Source organism: Piliocolobus tephrosceles, chromosome X (genome assembly GCF_002776525.5).
Source record: "Piliocolobus tephrosceles isolate RC106 chromosome X, ASM277652v3, whole genome shotgun sequence".
NCBI classification, from domain to species: domain Eukaryota; kingdom Metazoa; phylum Chordata; class Mammalia; order Primates; family Cercopithecidae; genus Piliocolobus; species Piliocolobus tephrosceles.
In genome coordinates, this window is record NC_045455.1 from 13,208,455 (window position 1) to 13,229,445 (window position 20,991).

The following is a 20,991-nucleotide window of genomic DNA, read 5'->3' on the forward strand; positions in this document are numbered from 1 at the left end:
TTTTTTTTTTTTGAGACGGAGTCTTGCTCTGTCGCCCAGGCTGCAGTGCAGTGGCCGGATCTCAGCTCACTGCAACCTCTGCCTCCCGGGTTCACGCCATTCTCCTGCCTCAGCCTCCCGAGTAGCTGGGACCACAGGCACCGGCCACCTCGCCCGGCTAGTTTATTGTATTTTTAGTAGAGACGGGGTTTCGCCGTGTTAGCCAGGATGGTCTCGATCTCCTGACCTCGTGATCCGCCCGTCTCGGCCTCCCAAAATGCTGGGATTACAGACTTGAGCCACCACGCCCGGCCGAAATAACTTATTATTCATTTATTTATAAATAAAATTTGTTTAAAGCAAATACATCACTTGCATATATCTTGTTTGAATTTTAATTAACAGTAAATACTGTGACAATTAAAATTTTAGTTAAAAGTAAATACTACTGCTACTAAAAATGGGTGACTAAGTAGTACACTGGAAGCAGACTACACTTTGAGATAATTCTCACCTATAAAACTGGTCTATTGGGCCAGGTGCGGTGGCTCATGCCTGTAATTCCAGCACTCTGGGAGGCTGAGGCAGGCAGATCATGAGGTCAGGAATTCGAGACCAGCCTGGCCAATATGGTGAAACCCCGTCTTTACCAAAAATACAAAAATTAGCCAGGCGTGGTGGCGTGCACCTGTAGTCCCAGCTACTCGGGAGGCCAAGGCAGAAGAATCACTTGAACCCAGGAGGCTGAGGTGAGCTTGTGGTGAGCCAGGATCACACCACTGCACTCCAGCCTGGGTGACAGAGTGAGACTGTCTTCAAAAAAACAAAACAGAAAACAAAAACAACTTGCTCTGTTTAATCCTAACATATTCTTCAGAATTCTTCCTCTTCTGGCTAATCAGAATCAGTGACTTCAAAGATGACACACACAAATAAAGCAGTTCTAACTAAGCCAACATCATTTTTTTAAGTTCCCAGATGTAGAGTATTAGCGGTTTTCACTCAACTGCATGCCATGAGCATTAGGATACAGATGTATCCTAATTTCATTCCTTTTTACAGAAGTGGTTTACCAACTCTGATCTCTATGATCACAAAAGTAATAGAACCCAGAGTGAACCTCTAGAAATCAAGCTGAGTCCTTGGTTCCTTGACGGAGGGAGGTTAGATCAATAAGAAAGACAGTGGTTTAATGCAAAATCTTTTCCCTACTTGCAAATATTGCCAAGTGAATTGACACAACAGTAATCTGAATAGCATACTAAAGACAGTGTGGTATAGAGTAGAAAAAAATCAGTATGGGGGCATTTTAACGCATATCACTTAGTTTTCCTTTTTTTTTTTTTTGAGACAGAGTTTCATTCTGGTCAGCCAGGCTGGAGTGCAATGGCACAATCTCGGCTCACAGCAACCTCTGCCTCCCACATTCAAGTGTTTCTCCTGCCTCAGCTTCCTGAGTAGCTGGGATTACAGGCACCCGCCACCACATCTGCCTAATTTTTGTATTTTTAGTAGAGACGGGGTTTCACCATGTTGACCAGGCTGGTCTCGAACTCCTGGCCTCAGCTCCCAAAAGTGCTGGGATAACTGGTGTGAGCCACCATGCCCCACCAACCCATTTCACATCTTTTTTTTTTTTTTTTTTTTTAGACAAAGTCTTGCTCTGTTGCACAGGCTGGAGTGCAGTGGCACGATCTTGGCTCACTGCAACCTGTCTCCTGGGTTCAAGCGATTCTCCAGCCTCAGCCTCCCAAGTAGCCGGGACCACAGGCATCTCCCATCACGCCCGGCTAATTTTTTGTATTTTTAGTACAGATTGGGTTTTGTCATGTTGGCCAGGATGGTCTTGAACTCCTGACCTTGTAATCTGCCCCCTCAGCCTCCCAAAGCACTGGGATTCAGGTGTGAGCCACCGTGCCTGGCCAACCCATTTCACTTCTAAGAATTTATCCTGAGGAAAAAATATGAGGATAGGCAGGAAAATAAAGCTGAACAAATATCACAGTATAGTTGACAGAATTGAACAATGGCCAGCAATGTAAATGACTGGGAAGGATGGCTAAATTATGGTATATATCCAGCCTGCCATTTAAGAAGTTCAAAGACATGAAAAATGCTTATAGTATATTCCTAAGTGCAAGAAGAACAAAACAATATGTTCAGAATAAGCCTTGTAAAAAAAAACTGTTATAGAAAAAAATTCTAGAATTAGTGTGCACATAGAACTGTTATTTCTAGGCAAAAATATTAGTTGACTCTCGTTTTCACTTATCTGTTTTTCCTATTCTTTGATATGCATTTGTTGAACTTAATGAAGGCAAAGAGAGATGAAAACAAAATGGAATAAAACAGACTCCTTTCCTGTGTCTTACAGAGACTCAATTAAGAACAGAGGGTTGATTCCTAGGTTTTGACACTGGCACTTCTACGTTGCTCATCTATCTAATCATCCATCCATCTCTCAGCTGTGCTGGGCACTGCTGGCTCAATTAAGACCCACCTTCCAGGAGACTAAGGAAAAGACGGCAGAATTATTGGAAAAATAAGTAAAATTCAATACGATAAATGCATAGTACAAAATGTACAAAGTATTATGGGATAAGAAGACAGACTGACTAAATGAGCAGAAAGGTTAAGAAAGACATTAGATAGGTTAAGACAGACATTAAAGCTAGATATTTAAAAACAAACAGGGGCAGGGTACAGTGGCTCACGCCTGTAATCCCAGCACTTCGGGAGGCCAAGGTGGGTGGATCATTTGAGGTCAGGAGTTTGAGACCAGTCTGACCAACATGGTGGCTCTACTAAAAATATAAAAATTAGCAGGGCGTGGTGGCAGATGCCTGTAGTCCCAGCTATTTGGGAGCCTGAGGCAGGAGAATCGCTTGAACCTGGGAGGTGGAGGTTGCCATGAGCCAAGATTGTGACACTGCACTCCAGCCTCGGTGCCACAGCAAAAAAAAAAAAAAAAAAAAAAAAAAAAAAAAAAAAACCCTAACAGGATTCAGCCATTATGATAAACAGTATGGAGGTTTCTCAAAACATTAAAAATAGAACTACCATATGATCCAGCAATTCCACTACTGCATATATATCCAAAGGAAAGAAATCAGTTATGTCAAGGAGATACCAGCATCCCCATGTTTACTGCAGCACTATCCATGATGGCCAAGACAGGGAATCAACCTAAGTGTCCATCCACGGACCAACGGAAACAGAGAATGTGGTATATATGCACAATGGAATATTATCCACACTTAACAAAGAAGAAAATCCTGCCATTTACAACAACGTGGATGAACCCGGAAGATATGGTGTTAAGTATAATAAGCCAGGTACAGAAAGACATATCGTATGACCTCACTTACATGTAGAATCTAAAAACGTCAAACTCAGAGTAGAAAATAGAATGGTGGTTGGGGGGGGGGTTGGGAAAATATTAATCAAAACCCACAAAATTTCAGTTATAAAGGAGAAATAGGTATAAGAAAGCTATTGTACAATATAGTAACTGGAGTTAATGACAATGTATTAATATATTCTTGAAATTTTCTGAGTATATGTAAAGTGTACCTCACATACAGAATAAGCATGTGAGGTAATACAAAAATGTTAATTAGCTCCATGTAGCCATTCCACAGTGTATTCACTGTTTCAAGTGTGTACTTCAAAACATGGTGTACACGTGCTACTTTGAAAGTTTGTCTCCTCCAAACCTCATGTTGAAATGTGATCCCCAGCTGTTGGAGGTGGGGCCTAATGGGGATGTCTGGGTCTCTGGGAACGATGCCTCATGAACAGATTAATGCCCTCTTTGAGGGGGAGTTCTTGCTCTTAGTTCCCAAGAAAGCTGGTTGTTAAAAAGAGCCTGGCACCGCCTTCCCTTCTCTCTCACTCTGTGACCTCCACACACACCAGCTCCCCTTTGCCTTCTTACCATGAGTAAAAGCAGCCTGAGGTCCTCACCAGATACCTAATCTTGAACTTTTCCAGACATCAGAATCATGAGCCAAATAAACTTTTTCTCTTTATAAATTACCAAGTCTCGGGTATTCCTTTGTAGCAACACAAAAGACACTAAGACAGCACGACAAATATATGCAACTTTAATTTATCAATTAAAAAACAAATTACAAATTTTAAAAATGAGTAGGAATTCTCCAAACGAAAACTGAAAACGAGCCTTGAACAGTGGCTCACACCTATAATCCCAGCACTTTGGGAGACTGAGGCAGGTAGATTGCTTGAGGTCAGAAGTTCAAAACCAGCCTTGTTAACCTGGTGAAACCTGTCTCTTCTAAAAATACAAAAATTAGCCAGGCGTGGTGGTGGCACCTGTAATCCCAGCTACTTGGGAGGCTGAGGCAGGAGAATCACTTGAACCCGGGAGGCGGAGGTTGCAGTGAGCCAAGATTGCAGCACTGCACTCCAGCCTGGGACACAGAGCAAGACTCCGCCTCAAAAAAAAAAACAAAAAAAAAACACAAAATTGTGGGCTGATGAGACAGTTAATACAAACTTCAGATTAAGAGATGGCACAATGGCATGGCGAGTTTAGGGAATGTTAAGCAGTTCAGTGTGGACAGAAATAGGGTTGCATCAAGGTGGAAGTGGCAAGAAGGGAGACCAGGAAGGAATTATAAACCCAGGTCAGATCGTGTAGAGAGAGAGCTCATGCTTCTTACACTTAAGAACTGGAGTGTGACACGCTCATGTTTTAGAAAGACGGTAGTCTGAGGTCATGCTGAAGATATACAGAATGGGGAAGGACCAGGCTAGGAGGCCGAGTAAAACACCACTACAATCATTCAGGTAGGAGCCTGATGTGCCAAGCAGCCACAACAGCACAACTCAGTCTGATTCAGACCTAGGACCTTAGGATGGAGAGAGCAAACAGACCTGAAAGACGATCTCAATTTTGCTCTACAGATAAGGAAAATAAGGCACAGGAATATAAAAAGTAATTTGGCTACCTGCAACTCTGCACGAAAAATTTTAATCTTGGTCCTGAGATAAAAAAAAAAAAAAAATACAGTAAGCCACTGAACTGCTGCGTGGCAAGAAAGTCTGTGCATTCAGCTTCATACAACAAAAACTGCAAAAGCAGCTATAGATGGCAGACAAAAATGAATGAATGTGGCTATGTTCTAGTTAACTACTTATCAATAACACCTGAATGTGATGTCATACTTCTCATGGGCCATGAAACATTTTTGGTGTTTTTTTTTTTTTTTTTTTTAAACAGTGTCTCACACTGTCACCCAAGCTGGAGCGCAGTGGCACGGTCACGGCTCTCCACAGCAACTGCCTGGACTCCAGCCATTCTCCCACCTCAACCTCCCAAGCAGCTGGGCCCACAGGCATGTGCCACCATACCCAGCCAATTAAAAAAAAAAATTATTTGTACAGACAAAGTCTCACTATGTCGCCCAGGCTGGATGAAACATTCTTCTTTTCTTCCCCCCAACTATTTAAAAATGTAATAACCACTCAACTTGTGAGCCCCATAGCAACAGGCAGTGCCTCCTGGTCTAAGCCACCAGCACCTCTCACCTAGGTCTGCAATGGTCAGATCAATCTCGGTCTCTACCCCAGGGCCTGCCGCGATTTTAAAAATCACATCACTCTCCCATTCAAACACGCCAAACGCCCCACAACACCTATCAAAAGAAAAAAAGACAAAACAATTCTTTGGCCCCTAGATGATCTGGTTCTGTCTTCCTCATTCCACTTTCCCCAACTGGCCTTCACACAAAACAAGCTTGTCCCGTCTCAGAGCCTCTGCTTTGGCCCTTCTGCTACCTGGGACTTCCTTCCCCCAGACTTCTGCACGTTTGCCCCTCCTCCTCGTAGATCTCAGCTCAGTGTTAGCTATTCGGGTATGACTTCCTAGCCATCCTTGCTACAGCTGCCTTCTCTAGTCACTTTCTGTCAATTTGATAGTCTTCATCCAACTTCTTAGTACTAAAATCACTTTATTTAAGTATTTACACGTTTAGTATCTACTTTCCCCTGCTGGAATGTAAGTCTTGTTCCTTGTTCTATCTGCAGTGCCTAGAACACCGCCTAGGCCATACTGGGCGTTCCCTTCTATGTAGGAGACACTAAAACAATATCATCATTCCTTTCGCTGACACTACGAAGGTTAGATTCATTCCCAGGCAAATAGAAGTAATTTTGCAATACGTAAAATGGAAACATAGATTTTCACATTAAGAACAAATTGTATCAATGAATGTGTGACCATAGGTATAAGTACCAATAAGCCGTCCTTAACATTGCATTCCGTTTAAAGCAGGTCACAATTACATATGTAACGACTATCACCTTTCTTTCACCACACTCCCAGTCTGTAAAGAAAGAGGGACAGAAGGGAGGGAAGGTGGAGGAGGCCAAAACCTGACATATCTTAGCAATAAAGATTGATGCAGGCCCGGCACGGTGGATCACGGCCTGTAATCCCAGAACCTTGGGAGGTCAAGGGAGGTGGACCGCTTGAGCCCAGGAGTTTGAGACCAGCCTGGCTGACATGGTGAAATTCCGCCTCTACTAAAAACACAAAAATTGGCCAGGCATGGTGGCAGGTGCCTGTAATCCCAGCCACTCGGGAGGCTGAGGCAGGAGAATGGCTTGAACCTGGGAGGCTGAGGTTGCAGTAAGCCAAGACCGCGCCATTGCACTCCAGCCTGGGTGACAGAGCAAGACTCAGTCTCAAAAAAAAAAAAAAAAAAAGAAGAAGAAGAAAAAGATGTAAAGAAAAACAGAAAATTTCACTCACTCACAACTGGAATTTACTTCTATCTTCCCTAAGAGGAAGATACACTTTTCCTAGAGCCTAGGATTAAGGTAATTCAGTTTTAGAATCCACAAAGTATTCAATGCCTATCATGAGCCTAATGCACGCCAAAACAAGTATGAACTGACCACTTGATAAGCTAATAGCAAAATTCTTCATAAAAATTAAGACTTTTATGTGATGAAACATATCCACGCTTATTAAAATATTTTCTCCAAATATTTCATCCCTTTTTCTATTTTAAATGGCACTCCAAAGCCAGATAAAAATGTCCTCCTTTTCTTATTTTGATAGTCTGCTCCAGCGTTTACAAATATTCCTTTTTATATCTTTAAAAAATACTTTAGAAGATTGTTAACAAAATGATTTCTACATTTGTTAGAATCAAATGCATACAAAATTAGCAGTTATTCACACAAAGGCAAAAACATTCACAAAACAATAAATCACATGTTCCAAAAATACCTTCCTAGGATAATAAAATCAGAGGCAATTTCACCTTTAAAAATAATGTCACTGAACAGTAAGAGGAAGAAATAGTAATAGCTTTCTTTTTCCCCACACTGATTTCCAACTTGATAATATGTTTTAAAGGCCGTTACTGTGGGATTTGTCTTATCGGTCTCCAGTGCAGCTGTTTGTATTATTTTCCACATTTACTAAAATCAGTGTTTATACTGTTCAAAATTCTCTTCCTCAGTCAGCAACGAAAATATAATTTTCTAGTTAACAGAAGAGGAGAAAAGCATGTATGTGTGGGGGTGTGGGAGGCGGAGGTTCAGAAAGGCATTTTCCCATTCGGTTAAATTTTAAAAGTAACTCCAAATTATAAAACCAAGAAAACTGCTAAGCTTCTAGGACCACATCACAAAAGCAGGTGGCCTTGCATTAAAATTGGTATTTTACACCATAGCTGTAAATACATCCCACCTGTTAAACTGCCGCGAAATATTTTAAAGCAGAGTCAACAGAGTTACTTCTGTTCTACTGGTGAGCTTGTTTCTAAGATGTGTAGCTGTAACTGATATGTCAGGAAAATTAAAAGGATATGGTTAATAATTCTCTTTCATTTCCTACTTCATTTGAAAAAAAGATACCAACCTCTACTTATTCTAAGTTATGTATATATCCTATATATCCTGAGACTTTCATGTCACATGCAGTGAGTCTAGAGAAATCACATGTGTAAAGTACAAAATAATAATGACTTCAAAGAGGTGGGGGTGGGGGAAACATTTTCAAAACCTGTAAAACATCTTAGGACTAAAAACATAAGACAGTTACTTCCCAATTCATTTGTGTACCAGCAAAGTACAGGCAAAAACGTACGCCGCTTTATTTTTCTAATTTATTAATTTTACTATCTATAAACAGCTATTAGGATTAAAACTAAAGTTTATTCTTGGAGGGCGTGGGAGCTATTTTAGTCTAAAAAATTGAAAAGAAAATAACATTTTTAACTTCCTCTCTTAAGTAGATATGAAAATCAACAATTGATTTTCTTCAAAACTGAAATTTAAGGTTACAATTTTAAAACTGATTCAAATTCTGTGTGGACAAGCATTTGTACATATATTACAGATAGTTTCACCATCTGCAAACAGAACATCTTGTCCCTCATATTCATGTGCTTGTGTAATATTTTATATTACACAGGCCCACAGGGCATTTTAAGTTATCATGTTATATATATATATATCATTTAATACTCTAGTCATTTCACAAGTAATCCATTTAATCTGGTATTCTGCAGTAAATAACATGAGATTCATGTGACACTATTCCAAATTTGTCTGCTTTAACATAGAAAATTAGTTCCACTTAGCTGAATATCAAAGACCTATTCAATATAGAATGCAGCGGTGCTACAATCAGCTCTGCACTGTTATTTATAATAAATTTATCTTCTCTTGAAAATATTTGAGCAAGAATATGAGAAATAAAAAGAAAAAAGTCTTCAAAGCTTCACATCACACAAATGCAGAAATTGTTAGACTTTAGCAGGATCTCAAGATATTTTCAAAAGTATTTAGCTACTCCTCAGGCCTGAAGACAACCTGCTGTGAGCAGGTGGATAGAAGAAATCACACCACACAAAGAACAGGGCAACAGCAGTTAGTCGGCTCTGCTTGCAAATGTTCAAACAACGTGACTACGCAAAATGAAAATCTAGTATGTAAAACGTTAGCGACAAACACTACATTAAATCCCGGTACACAAATTACACTGTAAGAAACAGAGAACAGCAAAATTGAAGAACTTCTTTCAAGGTCAAAAAAATTACCTCACAGGAACATAGACATAGTAAAAAATAAAATAAAATAAAAAACTTCTATTCATCCAGCAGGTTCCACACTCCAAAGGTTCTGGGGTTTGTGAGGAAAACAGAGAGTGAGCTCACCATGGCCAGAACACAGCGAATCTCTGTTTCATTACTTTATGCCACAGGCAGGAAATCATTCCACGTTTTACAAATAGTTCTAATTTTTTTAATCTTCTAAGTGGAAATTTAAAAAGTTTGTCAGCTAGATGATAAATTCATCTTCTGTTTAAAAATAAATTCAACTCATCTATTCCGAATTTTGAAGTTCCGAATTTTAAAAAATAAAAACCAAAACTGTGGTTGACATTAAAGGGTAATACTTGAAAAACCATTATGTAGGGTTTTCTCCATCTGTAAACACTCTCTGGTTTATAAAAAATTTTGCCTGTGAGTGGTCTAACCCAGTAACCACTCGCTACACGTAGCTACTGAGAACTTGAAATATGACTGATGTGACCGAGGAGTTAAATTTTCAATTGTATTTAATTTTAATTTAAAAACTGAAGCAGTGTAGTATCCTTTTCTGTTAAGCCCAACTCCATTGTTTTGGTAGGACCGCATTCCACTCTGACCGTTCCATTGTTTAAGATACTGCTGTATTAATGCCAGTGTCTATGTTGTTTCTGGTATCACATTAGTAATTTTTAAAAGTCTTTCATGTTGAAATGACAACATTTTGGGTATTATTCTGTGAAAGGGCCATAAATGCAAAGCAGCCCCCAAATGCGGAAGGAGCCAAGAAACCAAAGAATAAGGCAAATAAATCCAGTTTGTTGGTAAAGGGTGTTTTCTTGGGGGGGAACTTACTTGGGGGAACGCACAGACAGAAGCGTGGTCTCCGAGAGCTGCAAGACAGGTACATCCCGCACTGTTACTAGCCAGACCCAGAGCTTATATACCACAGGAAAAGGGTGCACGTGCTCTATAGAGGCAATTAAAGGCACCCTCCAGAACAGGTGAGAATGCTATGTGCGTCACTGCCTATAATTTGTGTGGTAACATCAAGGCTGCTTTGTTCTTACACTAAAAACAGTAAATAAAATTGGAATCAGGAGGCATTCACGAGACTGGGGCTAATGAGAAATCAACACGGCTTTGCTGGGAGTGGCGGCTCAGGCCTATACTCCTAGCACTTTGGGAGGCAGAGGTAGGATGATCACTGGAGTCCAGAAGTCTGGGCAACACAGTATGCCCTCATCTCTACAAAAAAAAATCAACAAAATTAATTGCACGTGGTGGCACAGGCCTGCAGTCCCAGCTACTCAGGAGGCGGAGGCAGGAAGATCAGTTGAGCCTGGGAGGTTGAGGCTGCAGTGAGCCACGACTGCACCACTGCACTCTAGCCTGGGCAACGGAGCAAGACCCTATCATTAAAAAAAAAAAAAAAAAAGTAAAATAAAAAGTAAATTAAATTAAAAAAACAAGGTTTGCCTTCAAGAGAAAAAAAATAAAACATGGTGGATTAGCAATCAAGATGGAATCACTTTTGTCTGCACAGGTACACTGGGTTAAATAAAATGTGTTAGTAAAATTAATTCCACTTGTTTCCTCTTTGTTACTATCATTACTAAGAAATTTTAAATGATAATTGGGAACAGTGGCTCACGCCTGTAATCCCAGCACTTTGGGAGGCTGAGGCAGGCAGATAACTTGAAGTCAGGAGTTCAAGATCAGCCTGGCCAACGTGGTAAAACCCCCTCTCTACTAAAAATAAAAACATTAGCTGGGCATGGTGGCAGGTGCCTGTAATACCAGCTACTTGGGAGGCTGGGGCAGAAGAATTGTTTGAACCTGGGAGGCGGAGGTTGCAGTGAACTGAGATGGTGCCACTGAACTCCAGCCTGGGCAACACAGTAAGACTCTGTCTCAAAAAAAAAAAAAAAAAAAAACTAATTAAAACAAAGAAATTTTAAATGATATACATGGCTTGTGTTAGGTTTCTACTCAATAAGGCTATTTAATAAACATCATTACCAACTGACTATTTCTGCAATGAAAATAGACAATGAAAACAGAAACACCAGTTAAAAAAAAAAGTAAAGCAAATAAATATAAAATAGTTATTTCATTTTCCTTAAATGATATTTAAAGAAAAGTTGGCTAAATTATTAGCTAAACTAATAGAAGAAGACTTTTTAAAATTCTGAAGAGAACTTTTAATTATTTTCAAGAGTTTTCAATGTTTACGCCCCTGGTTCTTTATCATTTCAAAATATGAGTCCCTCCTCCCTCAGGTAATGCATCACTAGCTCCACATTCAAAGTTATCCACAATGATTAGACTTTTTCCAAGAGCATGATTTTCTTGAAGTCAGAAAGCCAGCATATTTAAAGCAGGCGGGTGGTTATATGGGAGTAAGCTGATATGAAGTAGACCTCACCGAGCAACGGACAGTGAGAAAGCCCAGGGCATGCACAAGCCTTTGAGAAAGAAAAAATCAGGAACAGCCGGAGGCAGACCCTTTCCTACACCTATTGATACTACCAATAGTATCTACACCTGTCAGTAGGTGATACTGCGGGCCTCAAACAGCCGAGGTGCTACCCAGAGCACACAGAGGCCAACAGGAAAGAACCATGCTTGCTGAGCAAGGCGTGCCTCTGTGGGTAAGTCCTTGGGAGCCCTCTTGTTTCTTTTCGCTCTCACGGAAACCATGGTTATTCTGTATCAAGAGAGGTTCACCGGCCACACAGTAATGGAGTATGGATTGGCAAACGTTGGGAGGTCAGGAACTAAAAAGAATCAGTAAAACATTCTATAATGTAAGGTGACTGGCTACTTACCCATTCACCCAACCATACCTATTCATCCAATTATTAAGCATTTATACACGCTAAGAAGTCAGCAAGGCAGTGGGAATTAAAAGTCAAATCCACAAGGAAACAGGTGATTTAGATCAATTAAAAGAGGTTAATAACCTATGAAATTTATTATTCCCATGATAGTACTGAGGCAGAAGAATAGAGTCTGGAGGCAGGGGACCCAAGGCTGTTTCAGCCGACTTCCTAGAACTAAATTGAAAGGAAAATCCTAACTTTCCACACCTAAGTAACAAAAGGACCAGAGGCTACTCCCTTTGCAAACCCCCCACCTTTTCCGCGTGGCACATGGGAAATCCAACAGTCAATTTCCCATCCAACAACAAATCAGAAAATCAGATTGACTGCGGGTCCAAGTCTTTGCAACTTTGTAACTTCACCCCAGCCTCTGAATGGTTGCTGTCCACAACCAATCAGACTGATTGCCGGCCAAGTCTTCGTTTGCATAGAAGTGTAACTTTGTAACTTCACCCTACCCATCTGGTTGCTTTTTGCAACCAATCAGATGTTTGCACAGGAGCGTGATCTTTGTAACTTCACTTCAGCCTCCGGTTGGTTGCTTTCTGCAACCAATCAGACTAATTATGGGCTACCACTTCATTTACATGAGGTGAGTATGAAGTAATCAATGGAAAACTTCTAGAGGGTATTTGGACCCAAGAAGATTCTGTATCCAGGCCCTTGAGCTCAGGCCCACTCCCACACTATGGAGTGCAGTTTCATTTTCTTTTTCTCTCTCTTTTTTTTTTTTTTTTTATTTGAGACAGAGTTTCGCTCCTGTTGCCCGGGCTGGAGTGCAATGGCTCGATCTCGGCTCACTGCAACCTCCACCTGCTGGGTTCAAGTGATTCTCCTGTCTCTGCCTCCCGGGTAGCTGGGATTACAGGCTTGCACCACCACACTAGGCTAATTTTGCATTTTTAGTACAGACGGGGTTTCATCATGTTGGCCAGGCTGGTTTCGAACTCCTGACCTCACAGGAGATCCACCCGCCTCAGCATCCCAAAGTGCTGGGGCTACAGGCATGAGCCACCGCATCCGGCCACCTGGTCTTTCGTTTTCAATAAATCCCTGCTTTTGTTCCGTTGTTGCTTCATTGTTCACTTTGCCGGACATTTTGTCTAATTCTTTGTTCAAAACGCCAAGAACCTGGATAACTTGCAGTCACGACCCTCTACCAGTGACAGTATACACCAAAATACAACTTACTTTTAAAGGAATTGAATGGATAATATTAAGCTTACGAAGTTTACCAGTGAAAACCAGGAACATGAATACATGTGATCGGACTGGATGAAATGGGAGCTAATTCTTGAGACAAAGGTAAGTTGCGTTCCCAGCTACTTACTCATCTAATCAGATAAAGAAGTTAAATCCTTCTTAACATGGTTTGGATGTGTGTCCCTCCAAATCTCTTGCTGAAATGTGATTCTCAACACGGCAGGTGGGGCCTGGTGGGAGGTGTTTGGGTCATGGAGGTAGATCCTGGTTGTTTAAAAGAGGGGGGCACCTCCCAGTTCTCTCTCTCTCTCTCATTCCTCCTCTTGCCACGTGATGCTCCTCCTCCTGCTTTGCCTCCACCATGATTAAAAGCTCCCTGAGACATTCCTCCCCAGAAGCCGAGCAGACGCTGGCACCACACTTCCTGTATAGCTGGCAGAACCGTGAGCCATTTAAACCCGTTTTCTTTATAAATTATGCAGTCTCAGATTTTTCTTTATAGCAATGTAAGAACAGACTAACACACTACTTTTCATAGGGGTTCAGCAACAAAATGAAGAAGACGCCAAGTACCCACATATCTTTAAGTCAGATGCTAGCCAAGGCGACCAGGTAGAATGTGCTAGGAAGCTGTGGGACCAGTGACTGCCCATCTCCCACCTCAAAAGAATAAAAGAGGAAAATTAATTTGAGGAGGTCGAATTCTTAAGCTAAGAATTTAAGGCTGAACTCCTTAAGCTATGTGAAAGCGAATTCATGAGAATCACATAATTATTCATGTGAATTCTTAGTGACAGACCAAGAAGAGAAGCTTGTACTTTGCTGGTTTGGTGAGGCAAGGACTTATTACTATTTCCTGTGGCCAGATGTGGATTGTGCAGGAGAAAAGCAGGCGGGGTCATTATGAGGGACCCTGCCCAATGAGAACATTCAGAGTCAACACAGTAGTTGCTCAGGAGGCCAAAGGCAACTGGAAAAGACAGGAGGCATTTAGTGTTCTGCAGGTGAGGAGTTCCCCTAAATCCACATGAAAGTATCCCAGGGCTACCTGCCAGCTTTGGACATCTGCCATGGCCCACAAGAATGAATGCCAGGTTGCCTCTGCCCCAGTCAACCTGGTTCTTATTGCCATGCTGCCTCTGCCCCAGTCAACCTGGTTCTTCCTGCCATGCTCTTCTCATCTTTACCCCATACTGCAAATTCTGAGAGACCCAATATAGCAGCTCTGAAGTAGAAGAGGGTATTGTTGAGGCTCAGAAAAATGATACCCCAAAGTGAAGGCCTCAGCAGTAACCTCAGAACCAAGGTCTTTGACCTTCTGCCCTCCTGTCTCTCACCCCTCATTCTCTCCTGATATGAGTCACAGACATCAGAATTCCTGTCCCGCAAAAACAACTATGAAACTAGAAATAGGACTCTAACCCCTCCCTGCCTTTCTAAGAGCTGCCCATAAAGAAATTCTTTGGCCTACCCTTCTCTCCAACTGTAGCAGGTCATAAGACCGTCAACCCAGATGGGTCTTATCCCATACCTGGGAGGAAGAAATGGTACAAGAGAGGCCAGGAAGATCTGTACAGACAGGCCTTGCTGGGTTCCCCTCAGCCTACTAGCATTCACTCATATTCTCTGTCCAGTCAGTTTTACACGGCTGCCCATTCTTCATTAAACCTAAGCATTAAAATGGACAGCTTTCCTTGTATCTTTGGATCTTTGTTCTGAAGACTCACATCTCACATAAAACTTTGATTAAATAAATCAGTTATACTTTTCTCTTGTTAACCTGTCTTTTGTTATAGGAGTGTCTGCCATTGACACCCTTATGATGGGGAGGAGCGGGATCACACCCTTTTGCCCCTACAATATAAAGCAAGCAAGAAGAAAGTGACATTCTCCTCTGCCCTAGTAAAGGTTTCTCAGTGTGAGGTCAAACTGAGTTTAGACAGGAGAGGTTTTACCAGTTTTGATATTACAATGAATTAAGACTTTGAAACACACCCTCCTCTTCCAAATACAATATAGCTTGCTTATTACCTGGTAGCAACATTACAGACTGTTAGAATGGAATGTGGTTTTATATATGGGAAGGAAAGAAGTTGAGATAAAGTGTTAAAAGCAAACAAACAAACAAACATCCTACAAGTATTCAGAATGCTGCTTCTTCAGTTACTATCCAGATAAGTCCTGCTCCACAATGAGATACCACTTCATCCCCAATAGGATGGCTATTATAAAAACAAAACAAAACAAAACAAAAAATAATAAGTGTTAGCAAAGATGGCACGAAATTGAAATTATTGTGCACTGCTAATGGGAATGTAAAATGGTGCAGCAACTATGGAGGTTCCTCAAAAAATTAAACATACAGTTACCACATGATCCAGCAATTCCACTTCTGGGTATATACCCAAAAGAATAGGGTACTCAAACAGATATTTGTACACCTATGCTCATGGAAGCATAATTCACAGCAGCCAAAAGGTAGAAACAACCCAAATGTCCATTGACAGACGAATGGATAAACACGTAGTATATTCACACAATGGAATATTATTCAGCTATAAAAAGGAAACACATCCTGTCATGCTATAACCTGGATGAACCTTGACGACAGTATGCTAAGTGAAATAAGCCAGTCACAAAAGACAAAGACTATACGATTTCATTTATAGGCGGTACCCATACCCGCAGTAGTCAAATTCATAGAAACAGAAAGTAGAATGGCGGTTGCCAAGGGCTGAGGGAGGAGGATGGAGAGTTCAGTGTTTCATGAGGACAGAGTTTCAGTCTGGGAAGATGAAAAAGTTCTAGAGACAGATACTGGTGATAATTGCACGACAATGTGAATATACCTAATGCCACTGATATACCTAAAATTATTAAAATGGAAAATTTTATGCTACCAATATTTTACCACAATTTTAAAAAAACCTGCTAAGGGTATAAAATAGTGTTAGAGAAAGAAAACCCTAACAAAAGACCAGAGGATTTAATCTCAGATGAGCACAGAACTGAATTTCTGCTTTCTTAACCTGTTTTTATAGATCAGTAGATGGTTGGTAGCTTGGTTTGTAAAAGCAAATAATATAGGATTCACTTTCAAAAACTTGCCTCGAGGGAATAACCACCTAAGAATGACAGTCAAGGCTGGAGGAAAAAAGGAAAACAACTCATATTGAAAACACAAGAAGACAAATGGTGGAGGCAGGAGCCCAGGTGTATGTTGCAGATAGAATTTTGTGATCCTCATAGTATCCATCATATGTCTGCAAAGAGTACTTAATGAATTGGGTCAAGTTTTCATCATCAGCCTCTCTCAAACTCAACCCCCTTTTTCTCTACACTGCTTGAACCCCAGTGGAGGATGAAGGCAGTAATAGGATTGTCTTCTAAATGAACTCCATCTCCACTTCACCCTTCAATCCCTTAACCCCTCCTCTATTACGAGGACACATCAATATTCTACAACGACACTTTGATGGACGTTACTTTACTCTGCAAAAAGTTGTAGTATCTCCACTGCTGACTGAAAAGCATAGATTCTTTAGGCTCTTATTCACTATCTGGCTCCTCCAACCTATTTTCCATGTTTAGCTCTCATTACTTCCCTAAATGAATGCTTCCCAATTTGCCTCTGGATTCACAAACATGTTTTTCTAAGGTGTATCTCGAATATCATCTGATGCCCTTGGCTTGCAACACACACACACACACACACACACACACATCTTACTATTTTCAGTGGTTAAGGGTTTCCGAAAGATTAACAAAAAATGAAAGAGAGCAACTGACTGACAGCTCACAGAAGCAAATATACTGAGGATCATATTAAGTGAAAAATCATCTTTTTATTTACAATTAATTGAGAATCACAGAAACAGTAAGCTTTTAAAGAATTTTGGAGTTGGAAAGGTGAGGTGGTGGCAAGCTAGTAAGGGAAGAGAAGCAGGGCTGTCATTAAACTGTGCTGGCATACCTACTTACCTGTATTTTATTATTTATTTGTTTTTGAAATGGAGTCTTGCTCTGTAGCCCAGGCTGGAGCACAGGGACAGAGCCTCTTGAGCAGCGGGGACTGCAGGCATGCACCACCACCCCCAGTTAATATTTTGTATTTTCAGTAGAGACAGGGTTTCACCATGTTGGCCAGGCTGGTCTGGTATCAAACTCCTGACCTCAGGATATTCACCCACCTCAGCCTCCCAAAGTGCTGGGATTACAGGCTTAAGCCACCACACCTGGCCTGGTATCTGTATTAATAGTATAATGACTCACACCATGAACGGGATCTTCCCCTGCCCCCCCGGCTGGGGTGCAGTGGCCGGATCTCAGCTCACTGCAAGCTCCGCCTCCCGGGTTCACGCCATTCTCCTGCCTCAGCCTCCCGAGTAGCTGGGACTACAGGCGCCCGCCTCGTCGCCCGGCTAGTTTTTTTGTATTTTTTAGTAGAGACGGGGTTTCACCGTATTAGCCAGGATGGTCTCGATCTCCTGACCTCGTGATCCACCCGTCTCGGCCTCCCAAAGTGCTGGGATTACAGGCTTGAGCCACCGCGCCCGGCGGTATCTGTATTTTAAAAGTAAAATGACTCACACCATGTACAAAAGTCAATCCCATGAGGATTAAGGAGCTAACTTTGAAAAGCACAATTTAAAAAGGTTTAAATGAAAATATAGCTATCTTTGTGAGCTTAGGAGTAGAAGAGGATTATCTACACAAACGCAAAACACACAAACCATAAAGGAAAATATTGCAAATTCTGACATTAAATCTCGCCTTAAAACTTCACTTGGATAACTTAAAACAATAAAAACACAAGCTACTTTAACAACACATATGACAAAGGATTAGGAGCCATAACACAGGAAGAACTTTTATGAGTCAGTAAGAAAAAGACAATCCAATTAAAAAAGTGGGCAAAAGTCATGAGCAGGTATTTTGCAGAAGAGAAAACAAGACTACCAATAAATGTATATTTTCCATGTTCACTGTCACACTAATCAGGGAAGTATACATTAAAACCATAATAAGATGCCATCTAAACCCACTAGTCAGGAAAAACCTAAGTAGTTTGGGAATGCCAAGGGTTCAACGGGATGTGAAAAAAAATGTTAAGGGCACAGATTCCTTGGTTCAAATTCTGGCACTTCCATTTACTACCAGATGGGAAAGCAATTTAGCCTCTACAAGCCTCTGTCTTCACAAATACAAAATGAGGGATAACACCAGTACATACTTTATTGGGTTTCTGGGGGCATTAGACAAATTCATACATACAAAGTGCTTAGAACAAACAGTCAGTGCTGGGCATAGTGAGTACAGAATAAGGTTAGCTCACTGTTCCCGTTATGACTATCATCTTCAGTACTGGTGGGCACGGAAGCTGTACAGCCACACAGGGAAACCCATCTGGCCTTGCCATGCAGGAATGAGAAAACACAAGCCCCACAGTGTGGCTGTTCTACCGGCACATGACCTGGAGAACCGCCTCTGTCAAGAGGAAACAGGAAGTAGAATGTTCATATAAGCATCACTGTGACAACAAAATAAGGAAAATGACACAAATGTCTATTTAGAGGAGAATAAATAATTTGTGGTATATTAATATGATGTATGGAAGTAAATAAACTGCAGCTCTAGGCAGCAACACGGGCCAGGCTCACAAACATCACGCTGGCGGGGAGAAGGCAACTCCTAGAAGAACACAGAGAGGATGGGGGCAATTACAAAGTTCAAAAACGAGAGCAGTTCAACAAGATACTGCTCACAGTGTTTGTGTATTCGTAAATATCCCTAAAGACGAGCAAGGTAGCGATCCATTTAAAACTCACAATGGTATTCTTCAGGGACACTGGAAAGGAGAATTTAATCAAGGAAGAGTGATACAGCACTGATAATTTTTTTTTGTTTTTATTGTGTGTGTGTGTGTGTGTTTTGTTTGTTTTTTTTTGAGATGGAGTTTCGCTCCTGTTGCCCAGGCTGCAGTGCAATGGCACAATCTCGGCTCACCACAACTTAGGTTCAAGGGATTCTCCTGTCTCAGCCTCCTGAGTAGCTGGGATTAAAGGCATGCGCCACCACACCTGGCTAATTTTGTATTTTTAGTAGAGACAGGGTTTCTCCACCTTGGTCAGGCTGGTCTCGAACTCCGAAACTCCAGATGATCTGCCTGCTTCGGCCTCCCAAAGGCTGGGATTACAGGCGTGAGCCACCGTACCCAGCCTGTTTTCTTTTTTTTCAATCTAGGTAGTGGGTAAACAGGTTTTCATTGGGTTATTCTTTAGCTTTTGTATAGATATATTTTTGGCCTGGAACGATGGCTCACACCTGTAATCCCAGCAATTTGGGAGGTTGAAGCAGGTGGATCACCTGAGGTCAGGAGTTTGAGACCAGCCTGGCCAACATGGCGAAACCCCATCTCTAGTAAAAATACAAAAATTAGCCAGGTGTGGTAGCACATGCCTGTAATCCCAGCTATTCCAGAGGCTGAGGCAAGAGAATCGTTTGAACCCAGGAGGCAGAGGTTGCAGTGAGCCAAGATCACACCACTGGACTCCAGCCTGGGCAACAGAGGGAGGCTCTGTCTCAAAAAAATAAAACAAAATAATAAGCTGGGCGTGGTGACTCACGCCTGTAATCCCAGCACTTTGGGAGGCCGAGGCGGGCAGATCACTTGAGGTCAGGAGTTCGAGACCAACCTGACCAACACGGAGAAACCCCGTCCCTACTAAAAATACAAAATTAGCCGGGCATGGTGGCACATGCCTGTAATCCCAGCTACTCAGGAAGCTGAGGCAGGAGAATCACTTGAACCCAGGAGGCAGAGGTTGCAGTGAGCCAAGATCTCGCCATTGCACTCCAGTCTGGGCAAAAAGAGTGAAACTCCATCTGAAAAAAAAAAAAAATAAATAAATAATAATAATAGTAATAAATATTATTTTATATTAAATGAGATTTAATAATAAAATTTAATGATACAAGTTAATGATAAATAGTAATATTTAATAATAATATTTAAGAATATAAAGTTTATATGTATCCTCAAAAATCCAGAGAAAAAAGAACTGTAGTTATTACTTTAAAATAGCTACAATTACTATAATAATCAATTACTACAGTAATCAATTTCAAGTAATTACTGTAAAATCACTTGAAAAATACCTTTGGTAATACTCATTCCTTATTTCTCAGAATTTACTATAAACAATTGCAAAGAGATACACAAACACTCATAATTGCATTTCATAGCTATCTGCTTGGAGGTGTTAGGCTGGAACTCCTGGAGCAATGCGGCCCAGGAAGCAAGCAGAGAGAGGAAAGGGGGAGTCAGGAATAGAATGTGGAGATTTGCCTATGCTAACGGTGGCCAGAAGAGAAATCCGCGGACGACTGTAAAGCCACCAGTTCTTTCCCCCCGTCACGCTTGCAGGTCTCTTCTGCACACAGTGCCCTCATTGCCGCAGGGGCTGAGACTTCTCACCTCCAAATCCCTAACATCTGCTGACCTCTCTCTTTGCCTCTAATCTTCACCTCATCCTTCTTCAAGCCACTCTCCACAAAGCAGCCAAAAACCAAAAGCACGTCGAAAACTACAATTCTGTTCAATCATCACTTTTTTACTGAAAGCTCTTCCACGGGTCCCTACTGACTTAGGGATAAAGTAGAGCCTGTCCTATATCCTTAATAAGGCTCGTGTGACTCCGCTCCTACCCACCTTGCTGGGGCACACCACTCCTCAGCTCATTTTCTCATTGCAAAGGTTTAAAGCAGAAGGCGTCCAACTGTGGTCCAGACCAGCAGCATCAGCATTACCTGGGGGCTTGCCAGAAATGCAGAGCTAGCCCGGACCTACTAAA

At 41.4% G+C, this 20,991-nt stretch overlaps 1 protein-coding gene across 2 annotated transcripts in view; it reads right to left on the reverse strand.

Moving 5' to 3' along the window:
• PCCA (propionyl-CoA carboxylase subunit alpha) overlaps nt 1-20,991 on the reverse strand; it is a 456,600-nt gene that overhangs the window by 85,942 nt on the left and 349,667 nt on the right. The gene's annotated exons all lie outside the window — the stretch shown is intronic.